This window comes from Sciurus carolinensis, chromosome 3, assembly GCF_902686445.1.
Source record: "Sciurus carolinensis chromosome 3, mSciCar1.2, whole genome shotgun sequence".
NCBI classification, from domain to species: domain Eukaryota; kingdom Metazoa; phylum Chordata; class Mammalia; order Rodentia; family Sciuridae; genus Sciurus; species Sciurus carolinensis.
In genome coordinates, this window is record NC_062215.1 from 30985374 (window position 1) to 30999037 (window position 13664).

The window sequence follows — 13664 nt, forward strand, 5'->3', positions numbered from 1 at the left end:
GACATGAACCACAAAACCTGGTTTTATGTCCAATTTCTTTAAAATGATGCTTCGGAGATTCGTTTATTTTGTTACATGTGTCAGTGGTTTGTTCTTCTGTATTATTGAGTTATATTCCATTTTGTATATATAATTCCTCATGCATTTTCCTATTCCTGGACATCTGATCTGTTTCAAGTTTGGGCTGATATGAGAAAGCATCTGTGGATATTCCTGTGCTAGGCTCTTTGTGACTATGCTTCCATTTTTCTTAGATAAATGGCTAGAAGTGGAACTTTTTTCTTTTACTTTTGATCTTTCTGTCCTTATTCTTAAGACCTTTCTCTTGTAAGCATCATTAAAGTGGCTTAACTTTTTTTTTTCCATCCGATCTGATCCCATTTGCCTTGTCATTGGATAACTTGGGTCAAGATCAGTGTAATCATGGACATGCTCGAGTTCACAGTTATCACCCTCCTCTGTGTTCCACCCACTCCATTTCCCCTCTTCTCTCCTTCCTCCACTACTCAGGGATGGATTTACTAGTTTTTTCTTTATCAGTCCTCTGCTTTTGCTTGGCAGTTATTCCTTCTTTGACTGTTCTCTTAGCATTTATCCTGGAGATCCCAGCAGATATCCTTGGTTTGTTAATGTGTAATCTAATTTAATGCAACTGCCCAGACCATTGTGGACCTTAAACACACTGACCCCATGTATCCAACTCAGACTTCTGTATTTTGTTGCCCTCTGTTTTGTCTTCAGCCAGCTGCCAGTTTTACTTTGATTCCTCCCAAGATAATATTTCTTTTACCTCTGCCTGGTTTTCAGTATTTTCTTGCTGCCTTTAGTTTTCAATGGTTTTACAATGATAGGCCTCAATTTCTGTTCTTCATGTTTATTCTGCTTGACATGCATAGCACTTTAACCTGCAGCTTAAATTTATTTTGTCCATTTCAAATATCTCAGTCATCATCTCTTCAAATATCACTTCTTTCTTTTTAATTTATTTATTTACTTATCTATATATTTTTATTTTTACAGATTGCATTTTGATTCATTGTACACAAATGGGGCACAACTTTTTATTCCTATGGTTGTGTGTGATGCAGGTTCATACCATTCATGTAATCGTACATGTACATAGAGTAATGATGTCTGTCTCTTTCCACCATCTTTCATACCCCCACCCCCTCCTCCCTCTCATTTCCCTCCACATAATCTAAAGTTATTTTTGGAAATTATATTTATATTCATGTTAGGTCTTTACACCTTGCAATAAACCTCTTGTGGGTTTGGATTCTTTTGTTTTTGTTTTTGTTTTATTTTGTAACATTTATCTTTTTTTCTGTTCATGTTTTAATCTGTAGTTTTTTTTTTTTTTCTGGTATATCTTATATTTCACTAAACCAGATCCATCTCTTACTGGAAAAGACCCTCTAGCCTGGTGTGGTGGGGCTATAATCCCAGCTACCTGCAAGGCTGAGACAGGAGGATTGGAAGTTCAAGCCCAGTCTGAGAAACTTAGTAAGAACCTGTCTCAAAAAATAAAAAGGGCTGGGGATGTAGCTCAGTGGTAGAGCACCCCTGGATTGTATTCCCAGTATGAGGGGGGACACTCTTCTCAACACATCAATAGTACCAAGCTTTTCTAGGTCCTATATCATGTCCTCTGTGCCTTTGGCTCACCACTCTTGCTTTTTTTGTCATTCACAACTCAGTATATGTAACTTCAGTCAATCTAAAGAACAACAATGTTCCAAATGTACAGGTGAAAAAAATCCAAATGTTGATCCAAGCTTAACCAATACCAGCTACTTTTCTGTACAGTTATATAAGTTGACAAAAAGCTATCCTATACATAGTGTATGGAAGTTGTTTACATGTGGGTCTGTACATAAGGGCTTATACATTTATTTCCTAAGAATCCTTAGGTGCCACTTCTTTGTAAAGACACCAACACTTCATTCACATATCTTACAAAAACGACTGTTTCCAGGATTGACAACACTGTGCAGTGTGTATTCAGACTATGTAGCCTCTACTCCATTGGTTAAGATCCACCTTCTCTATCCAAAATGATCTTTCTGTTCTCATCCATCTCTAATATATCCATGTCTTTTAGTATTGATCTCTAGTATCACCTCTCCTCCAAGATGTTTTTCCTGGACATCCCCAAACAGGACCAACCACTCATATGTCCCCATTGGCTTCATTCAGACCACCAGCCCAGGCCCCAGTACTTTCTGCACTTACTTCCCCACAAGGAGCCCAGAAATTCTGGAGCCTAATTAAACCTCACATCTCCAAGATCCAGCCCATGCCAGCATTCAGCACACAAATAACTGCTAAGGAAATTACTTCCGAATGAATTAGTATAATATAATCAACTCAGGTTACACACTGAATCACACAAGAGGGATGCATTTTTCAAAATACCCATGTTTAGGAAGGATAGCAAATCAAATCTAGAAGTGTGACCGAGGTGTCAGAACAGGCTTCTTTTTTCTTCCTTTGTTTGTTTTCTATTTTTGGACCTTAGAGAGGAAGAGAGAGTCCTACTACAGATGATGCTAATGTACCACATGGGTTAAAGATTGCTTACTTAATGAATCTGCTTCAGAATGATTTCATGGCCAAAATCAACCGAGGGTTAAACATGTTTTCTTGTAAGGAATAGATTGTGTCCTGTGAAGAGCATGAAAGATATGCACGTTGGGGTTATGCATTAGATAAGCATGTTGGGGTGCAAATGTCCACAGATGCCCACTCTAGGCAACCCTCATGGAGACCGTGTGTGGGTGTGTGTGTGTGTGTGTCTGTGCACACATGTGGTTGGGATCTGAGAGCGTGGAATTCCCAGAGTCACAGAAGCAACAAAGCCTGGGTCTATAATCCAGATGCTTGTGTTGGTAAAGGGTCTGAAGAAAATTGATATTTTCTATCCCCCTCTGCAATGGCGAGAGCCAAGTGATATTGCCAGGCATCGCCCCTATCTGCTGACCAGAGAATGCATGGTCCCTGTCCCTCTTTAGGGAGACAGAGGGTGACTGATAAAGGCACACAGGGTAAAGGAAAATGCGATGACAGGCCTTAGGTGAAGCTGTCAGCAACTCCTGCCCCAGCTCAGACCTCTCGCAGCGCTGATGCGTGCACGCCTCCGGTTGTCATAGAAACCAGCTCGTTCCCTGTGACTCTCATCCCCTTCGCTGTGTGTTTGATTTCCCACTTTTAATGAAATTAGGTATGCAGCAAAGTACACGCAGTCCCTCCCACGTAACCAGCCCCTCCCAAATCAGAACGCTGCCATCATTGCTGTGTGCCCTGTGAGACCAGCAGGCACTGTGGGGAGCCCTGTCCCCTCCCTGCCCTGTTGGTTTAATACCAGGAATCTACAGGTTCAAATGCATGAGCTATTTTTGAATTCTGAGATCAGGCACAGGAGAGGAAAGTGGATTCATAAAATATAAGAAAGTAAAGAGAACAATCTGTTGACCCAAAGGGGATACTTGTGATGTGCTATAATAATTAAGAAGATGACCCTAATTGGAGAAGTGTAAAGCAGTCCTCTGTTAATATCAAATTGAGTTTAACAGAGTGTTAATGAGGACACCATATTTGCAAGATATCTCAATTGTCCTCTTGACAAGAATTTGGGTCTCCAGCTATTTTCACTGGTAGTGTGCTGGAACATTTATTAATGATTTTTTTTTTCTACAAAGAAGAGTTTTTAGGGACACCAGCTGGTTACTCAAATCTCTGCCACTTTCAATTGTTGAGATTAAGAGAGAATTCTGTTATGAAGTAAGGAGGGCTTTACCAAAGTTTGTGTGTAATGACCATTTTCTCATTTTTTCTTATAGGATGGTGATAAATAATGTGCAACTTCTTTCTCTAAAAACCTGCAGAGGAGGGGAGGGGGTTGGCTGTGGAGTCCCGGTTCTATGTTGTCCAGGATCCTTGCCACTTCTGTCTCTACTGGTCACAGCCACCATGACTGATGATGGACACATGCTTGTTTCACCCAGCAGATAGCCCAGGGCTTTGGAATCCACAGTTACCCATTCTTTACTGTCAGTCAATGTAGCTAAGGTCATTCATCATCAGGTCTCATTCAAGATCTTAAATAAAATTCACTTTGCCCTTGGCCCATTTGGTGGAAGCATGTGAAGTGCAATGGAAAATATTATAATTATCCTCCTTTCAGTTGTTTTGTGTCTTTGGAAAATGGCTGAATTTGCCTCAAACTGTGTAGAAATCCCCTCCCAGTATACTGACAAAAATCTTTTGACTTGGGGATCTCTTGCTCTTAGAAGTCAAAGACCTTCTTTTTTCTTTATTGAGTAAGACTTTTTATTCACTTGCCAAAAAAAAAAAAATCCAAAACCACTGAAATAATTCTGGTTTGTTTTGCTGCATTCAGACCAAGAATCACATGGGAATACCAATCTTGGTGCAGAGGGTCAATCTTCCTGTGAAGAGCCAAGGCCTCAACAAGGCCCAGGTTAGCCCGCTGTTCCACATGAGGCACTGGCCACTGTGAAGAGGTTTCATAGTGGATCCTGAGAAGGAAAACTTTCCTGCTGGGCTGCTACCTTCCAGGGCAGCTGAATACACCAACACTGAAAATCTTTATGCAGAAATTTGGTGTACAGAACATTTTAGGAAAATATCATTATTTCTATCCAGTGAGTTACCTGGAAATTTTTTTGGACCTTAAGCCTGGTGAAAAATGCAAACTTATCCACAATCTCTGGCCCAGAAATTTCTATTTTAAAATCACAGAATGTGCCAGTCTCCAAAGCAGCAACACCTATCCACTACCGAATGTCCACTTCAACCACCCAGCATCTACTTTTCCAATGCATACTGACCCCCAACAACCCAACCAGTGCATTTTCTCTTTTTCCTCTGCATTTCATAATTCCATTTGCAGATCAGTCAAGAGATGCTGATTTTCAGCTGGGCCATCTATCTTTTCTCGTCCTTGGGTATTAGAGCTCCAGGTTCTCAGGTCTTTAGTCTCTAATGGGAGTTACACCATCAAGAGCTTCTCTGCTGGGGGTTATACCCCTGCTTCTCTGCTGGTTCTTCAGCTTGCAGAAAGCAGACTGTGAGTCTTGGCTTCCATAATCATGTGCTTCTATTTCTCTGGAGAACCCTGACTAATTACAACCTGAAAGGTCTAAGATACCATCTTGGATTTGAATTTTGCATGTTAACTCGCTTATTTGTTCTCCATGACCCTGAGAAAATCAGTTTAACTACTTGGTGTCAGTATCTATAACGTGATAATGGTAATTTCTATCTTCCATAATTGTTTAGGATCAAGTAGGGTTACAGGACAAAGGGATCTGGAAACTACACAGCAGAGACTCACGCCGTAATCATTTGTTATCATATTGTGAGCTTCTTAGAACCCAGTTTCAGCCTCACCTTCAACTCAGTATGTACACACATCCACAAAAGCATGAGCATTGCCTATTCAGAGATCCAAGCTCAATGTTCAAAGGGTAAACCTCTTCGGGGACTTTCACTTAGGTATCAGGACAGAAGTCCAAAATTATTCTTTTCTATTCTTCCAAAGTATAGCCCATAATATTGCACAGAGTGGACCCAGTTGAAAATTGGCAATGGAATAACTTACTGAGTTAAAGATGGTGAGCAGCAACAACAACAAAAGCTCATGCTCTGGTTTGGGCCAGTGTCTCCCAAAGGTTCATGGGTAAAGGCTTGGTCCCCAAGATGGAGCCACTGAGAGGTGGTGGAATCTTTGAGAGGTGGCATTTAGAGAGAGATCCTCAGGTCAATGGGAGTGTGCCCTGGAAGGGGTTTGTGAGGCCCCAGTCTTTCAGTCTCTCTCTTCTTCTCATTCTTTTTCTCTTCTCATGTAAACAGTTGGAGTTACCTTTGCCAAGGGCCCAAAAAAGAGTCACTTGATCTTGAACTAGAAGCTTCAGAACTCTGAACCAAAATAACCCTTTTCTTTTCATAAGCTAATTTCCTCAGGTATTTTATGAAAGTAACATGAAGCTGACTAATAGGATACACTACTTCCTTTTTAGTGGTAAAATTTCTTTCATGAGTTATGCAAAATTTTTCTACCCAAATTTTCCCTTTTAATATCCAGGAGAGTCTCGTTATCTCTTAAACAGCTCTCTTGAGTCACCTCAATCTTTGTGCATTTGTTAGTCCAATGTGATATGTGCTAACTTCACTCTGTTTTCAGCACCTGGGAAAGAAGTGAGGGTTGAGAGAGTGGGCTGGTGAAAGGGAACCAGAGGTAAGAACAAGGGAGCAACAGTTTCCTAGAAGCATTGGAAGGAATGGAATTAATGTTCATTGAACATTTTCTCTATGCTGCCTGCATTGCATACATTATCAACTTTAGATCCCCATTAATACTGCATATAAAGCTATTTTATTTCCATCAAGGAAATTAAAACTCAAAGAATATAGGTAACATATCCAAGGCCCCAACAGCTAGGAAGCACAAAGCCAAAACTGGAAGCCTGGTCTGCTTTCTGAGTTCATATTTTTCCCCACTGCCAGGCTGTGTCCTCTCTAAGTTCACTGCCCAGATGCAATTCTATGGCTCTTCTTTCTAGGGCAGTTCATTGAATTGCCTGTTCCACTAAGGGACAGTATCAAGGTAATTCTGTACCTGTAGAGCTTCTTTGCTCCTTTCTTCCTCCCCCATTTAAGGAGACCATTTCATACCTGTTCCTCCCTCTTTCCCTCCATGCAAACTTAGGTTTGAGTTTGAGAAACCAAGGGTTGTGGTCTGTCAACAAAGCACAAAAAGTCAATAAAAGCCCATCATTAAACTTAGGATCTGATAATAACAATAGTGAGCAATGGAAAGAGCAAATGAATGGAAATAACTATTGCCCAGCTACTTTTCCAAATAAACACTCATATAATCCTCATAAAAATCCTATGAGGTAAATACTATTACTATCATCTTTAGGTCAAGGCATAAACTGCAACCTATCTGAAGTTGCACAGTTAGTAAATGGCAGAAGTGGAATTTTACCTGGGCACTTTTACAAAATCCCAATGCCTGGCCCTCAGTCCCAGATATTATGATGAATTTTATATATGACAGGGTGTGATAGGTCAGGACATCTGTACTTTCCTTCTCTCCTCCCCCTCCGATGTTTGAACCCAGGGCCTCATGAATGCTAGGCAAGTCCTCTACCAATGAGATGCACGCCCCAGTCCCAGCATTTTTTGAAAGCACCTCTTGGCATGAATCTAAATCCTATGTATGACTTCATTATTCCATTTCTTGCATTTCATCTGAATAGGAGAAAAGTGGAGTAAAAACCATGAGAGGTATTTTGGGATGTCACAATAAATAAGAAGTCCTGTTAGCATTTTGGTAGCTAGTTTTGAGAGATGCTAAACATGGAGTAATACTGGAGGCCATACTGCCTAAGGAAGAATTTTCTTGCCAAAATTTTCAATAACATCCCACTGATAGAAAGTGCCTTTCAGCTCTCAGATTCTATGCATGGGTGATTTTAAATCCGGCTGTGTGTCAGGGAGGAGGAAGGCTTTCTCTCATTGCTGACTGGGGATTCTTCTATTGAAAAATTTTAACAAGTAACTGTACAGGGGGCTTAGGCAAGTCCACAGGTTGATGATCTGTTTCTGGTACAACACCACAGTGATCCTGGGGGATGCATCCTAGTCTGGGCCTAGTGTTCCTCATTTGCACAATGTGATTTTTTAAAAAATTTCAGTAGTCTCTTCTAAGGATTAAATAAAACATCATATGCAAATCACATGCCTGGCACATAACAAATACACATAAACAATACATGCACTTGCTGACATTGATCCCACTTTCCTCTTTGGGATTACTTTTGAGAAGAATTGATGCTAATCCATGTGAAGCATGATAAAAGAACATAAATAATAATCACAGATGTCCAGTATGATGAACCAACCTACCTAATCCTGTACGTACCAAACTTCTAGCTCCACAATAATTATTGTTCCCTGTGTTCTTGGCACCAAAAAGTGGGGAGAGTCAAAGGGAAAATCTAATGTAAGGTACAACTATTTTCTCCCATGATGAATGTAACAATGTTCTTGTATTCCTATTATTACATTAAAATAAGCTAAAGCCAAAAACATGAAAAAAGTATACACCTCTTTACTTACACTGTGATAGCTGTAATCCCATGTGAACTCCTAACCCTGCCCTGCCCAGCACACAGGCCCTCCCTAAGAAAAAGACAACACTGGGGGATCCTGTATTGGCAGATCAGGGTGAAGAATATGGGGCAGTCTGACAGCTAAATCACTTTACACTTGCAAAGGGTTATAAATGTTGGGGTTACTGGAGAGGCAGGGAACCGAATTGCTATCAGGGAAACCTGGAGAGAGGGGCAGGGGAATACAAAGTTCTTCCTCATCTTCTTCTTTCCACAGAATCTTCAGCAAAATATTCATTTTTTTCCCTTAAACTTTTATTTACTTGAACCTATTCCTTGAAGTTGGGTTCACCTTCAAGTTGGTTTTGAGTCAGGACAACTCTTGTTGGGTTTTTACACTGAAAAAGTGAATTCATGCCCCTCGTTGCTGCAGGATTGGCAACGACCAGAGTGTTCATTGGAGAGAGTCAGGCAATCAATCCAACATGGTGGAAGACAGTCGTCTGGATGCTATTTAGAAGGAAGAAGCAACAAACTTGGTTGTTTACAACAATGGTTGGTGAATATAAAAACAGAATGAGGCTATTAGCATAGTGCCATTTAAGTAAATGTAAAACATGCTCATAATAATAAAAGCATTACATGTTTTAAAGGACACGCAAAATTCTAGGATTCATGTGCAATATTTTAAAATGGTGGGATAGGAATGTGCAATAGAAGTAGAATATGGATAGATGGATAAATGGATAGATGAATTTTAAAAATCAAACAAAAATGAGAAGTCTTCAATGGACTAATGGCTACTGAACTGGGGGAAATGATTAAACTCACTGTCCCTACCAGCCCACCTCACCCTCTTCTTGTTTTCTTGTTACCACCCAGAAATTGGCAGCGACTATAAAATCAGTGCTCTCCTCTTGATTGTTCAGAGAGCTTGGAAAATGAATGCAAATTGTTAGGCCGCTTGTGGTGAATTTGAAAGCTAGTTTCGCTGATTTTTTTAAGTTAAAATAATATTTCAAAGCTAATCTGAAAAGCCTATGTAATATAGGACTTCAACTCTATGACATTCTGAAAAAGGTGAAGTTATGGAGACAATCAAAGATCAGTGGTTGCCAGTGGATTGGGACAGATGAGGAAAGGGAGACAGGAATGAATAGATGGAGCAGAGAATATTTCAGGACAGTGAAGCTAAACTGTGTGATACTGTATAATGGATACCTGTTATTATATGGTTGTTAAAAGCTGTAATACAAAATCTACAACATAAAGACAATGCAAATTAACAACTTTAGTTAATAATGATGCATCATTATTGACTTATCAATTTTAATACCTGTGCACGTTAAAAATGCTATTTTAAGGCAAAACATGGTACATGAGGACATAAGAGCACAAGAAACAGGAAGCTTCATCAAACAGAGGATAAGGTGACACTCATGCTGGAAGACATTGATATATTTGGCCTCCAGGTAGACCAGAACCAGGCTCTGAGCAGAACACGTTTTCTCAATAGAAAAAATGGAATAGATGGTTGTGTTACTCACATAAGCTAGAGTTGTTTATGCAAAGACTCTTATATATGTCCACTTCGCCAAATCATTTTAGCTAAAATAATTTTAGCAATTATAGGATTCTGGGATAGGAGGGGATGAGGTATTCATTTTATTGATTTATTTATTGATTAAAATTTCCTGTGACATTTCAAAGCCAGAATAAGCACATCTCAAAGGCTGAGGCAGACAGGCAGAAATGATTTAGCCCTTGAATGATAACTTATATCTCTTTAATATTCCACATGTGGATCTCTTTCCTCCTTTACCAAGATAACTAAAAGGATTAACTGCTAAGGAGTCACTTGAAAGCAATGTGAAAGTGTATAAGTGTGTGTGTGTGTGTGTGTGTGTGTATGGGTGTGTGTGGGGTTTGTGAGTGTTGGTGGAGGCAGCAAGGTGGACGTGGAAATGGATCTTGCCATTAAGAAGAATATGATCTGCGCTACCTTGACAGGTGGTAAAGGAAGTGGGTATAGAACAATGTCCTAAAGAATTGTCTTGAAACCTTATCCAAGTCCACTAATCCCACCAGAGACTATCATGAAACCCACTCACATTACAAATCTTTCCTCAAGCTCTTTGACAGCAGAGCATGGGGCCAGGGGAGGGTCATGCATGATGACACGTAACTGGCCCAAGAGACAGAACCATGCTTTGACAGAGCTCAGCAGTGTCCACATTGAGCATGTATCATTGTTACCCTCTCCGTCTCAGCACACACAGGGTGGCAGATAGGCTCCGTGCTTGTGGAGGAAATTCAACTTCTTATCTTTTTTATCACCAATAACCTCCATTGTCATCACCATCACAATAGCAGTACCAGGAGAGCCTCTCATCTCTTTAGCATACCCTTAAAAATTATCTGAGGCTCTCTGGACCTCCAATTTTCCTGCCTTTCCAAAGTAAGGCACTGAATGGTTGATGCGGTTGCTGTGGGTGATTCAGCTTTTCCCTGGGTCTTCATGACAGGAGTCTTGCAGTGGAATATGAGATGCATTTCCCTGGGGAAACAAAGGCCAAAAACTACCATCAGTCCCAATGTGCGGCCATTCTTCAATTCAGTCAAGGTTGTGGGAGAGCTGACCTGGGAAGCAAGCTACCATCTTTTCTCCAGGGGTGAATACAGTCTGAATTCCAATGAAATGACCTAAGGGAACCTGTGGGACACATTCTGCGGGTCATAGTCTCTGTCTTTGGGCCAATTGCTTTACTTTCAATGAGAGCAGCACAAATCTGCAGGAATCCCTGCTTCATTCTCTCATGTCTGGCCCAGTGGCAAGGGACATGGATCTTTAGCCTCTTCCTTTTTGTGAAACTAAATTTGGAGCTTCTCTGCTCACTCTCCAGTTTGCTACAAAGATCTATGCCTAGTCTTGTGTACATATTCTGTTCTAAGTTAATGCAAGGGAATCACTCAATAGGACCCAGGGAAGCTATTTCCATAGAATCTGCAAAAGTACTCATATACTTACAGCTGTGACTGCAGCTGATAGAAGAAGAAAGGAACTGTCCAACCAGGAAGCAGATGGTTTTCAAATGTCTCTTCCTCTGAGCTATTAATTTTTCTTTTACAGCTACAGTTGCAGAGTTCTTAATCTCTTCTTCTAATACCTTAAGATTCTTCTATTTCTTGAACCAATATAAAATTAATATGGAATGACAGTTTTGCTATCAAGGTGGCAAATCCTAGCAATATCTCATTTTATACTCAAATAATATATATACTTGTGGGATGGGTATTATGCCTCCTATACAGATAAAAGCACTTAAGACTAGGAAGACCTGAGAATTTGTTCAAGGTCACCTAGCTGGCAAGTGGCAGATTCCTAATGTGATTCCCGAAGCCAGTTTTCTCTGACTCCAAAGTGCATATCTCTGATCAATAAGCTACAATTATTTGGTGCCTTAACATTTTTTTGTTGTTGTTGTTGTTCTGTTTTTTGGTACCAGGATTGAAGCCAGGGGTGCTTAACCACTGAGCCACATCCCAAGCTCTTTTATTTTTATTTATTTATTTTTAATTTTTGAGACAGGGTTCCACTAGGTTGTTTAAAGTCTTGCTAAGTTGCTGAGGCTGGCTTTGAACTCATAATCATCCTGCCACAGCCTCCAGAGTTGCTGAAATTACAGGCATGCACCACCATGCCTGGCTGCTTTATCATTTTTAATGAGCATCATTTTAAAGCTTTGGAATTATTTGCACCTCCTATCCGTTCTGAAAGGTAAGCTGCACAGCCATTTTATCTTGACTTGGCAGCAGAGGACCTGGGAGTTTAAGTTGGATAGTGAACGACTCTGTCTCAGTCACCATGTGGCAACTGGTAATGAATGGAATAAGGACTTTGAACTCGGACAGTCCTGGAACTAGGGATGCCCTGACTTGATACCTGTAATATCTCTTTTGTTCTTGGTGGTCTTACCTGTAAAATGGAGCAAAGAATACCTCCCTTGTAGGAAGTTCATTAAAGGGAAATTCAACATCATGGTTAAAAATGAGCCCTGTCGAGTCCGATGGCTACTTAAAATGGTTTTGTGATTTTGAGAAGGTTATTTAACCAAGTTCTCTGTTAAAAGGGCATACCAATCATACCTCACTGGAAGAGTCATATAATCTATATGAAATAAGGTAAAATAACCAGCAAGGAACAAGTGCTCAGTAGATATTAGCAGTTAATATTTGTGAATTGAGCTGCTATAAACATTGATGTGGCTGCATCACTGTAGTATGCTGATTTTAAGTCCTTTGGGTATAAACGGAGGAGTGGGATAGCTGGGTCAAATGGCGGGTCATTCCAAGTTTTCTGAGGAATCTCCATGCTGCTTTCCAGAGTAACTGCACCAATTTACAACCCCACCAGCAATGTATGAGTGTGCCTTTTTCCCCACATCCTCGCCAACAGCTATTGTTGCTTGTATTCTTGATAATAGCCATTCTAATTGGGGTGCGATGACATCTTAGGGTAGTTTTGACTTGCATTTCTCTTATTATTAGAGATGTTGAACATTTTTTTATATTACATAATGGCAGGAGGGGGTAAGGAAAAAATGGAGGAACTTTGGATTGTGTAGAGGGACATGAGGGGAGGGAGTGAGGGAAAGGAAAGATGGTGGAATGAGACAAACTTCAGTACCCTGTGTACAGGTACGATTCCACGAATGGTGTGACTACATCTTTGACAACAGAGAAATGAAAATGTGTACTCCATCTGTGTACAATGAATCAAAATGTATTCTGCTGTCATGTATAGCTAAATAGAACAAAAAATTTAAAAAAAAATATATTTGTGGAACAGCTCACAACATGCCTAATAGACAACGGGCAATCCGTACGTGCTAACCCTCCCCATCACGGCATGTCCTGCCGTGGAGAATGTGCAAGTCAGGAAGACACCCTCGGCCGGCTCAGTGGAGGCCCCTGCCCCGTGACTTTCCACTGCTTGAGCACAGGCCTTTGGGAACCAGGTAAATGAAGGCTAAAGACGTCATTTTCAAATTTAATAAACATGCAGTCGCTCACAAGGGCATCTTTCATTCCCACTGGCAGTTATAGACAGTCTTCTCTCAATTACCTGTAGCTAATTTTAATACAAGGCCAGCTTTTCTCACCCCGCTCTCCACATTCACCCACGGCCTCCTCCTGAGTCCCTAGTGGGATCTGCTCAGAGAATGTAAACCCATATTAATATCATCCTGAGCAAAACATAATTAGAAAACTAAATCAGCAGTCACAAGAATAGCATAATGCCTTCCAAAGCCCATCTATTGAGCGTGCGAAATCTTAGGGCTGAAACATCTTCCTTTGCTTTAGATTATTCTCATTTGCTATTTCCCTTTATCAGGATAGAAAATCAAGAGGATTGCATGGCTGCCTGAATCCAGGGCTGGGGGTAGGCAAGGTAGAGCTGGCAGCCCCGTCCAGCCCACTGCCTGTCACTGTGAGTCAGTTGTAATACACCCTTACCTGTTC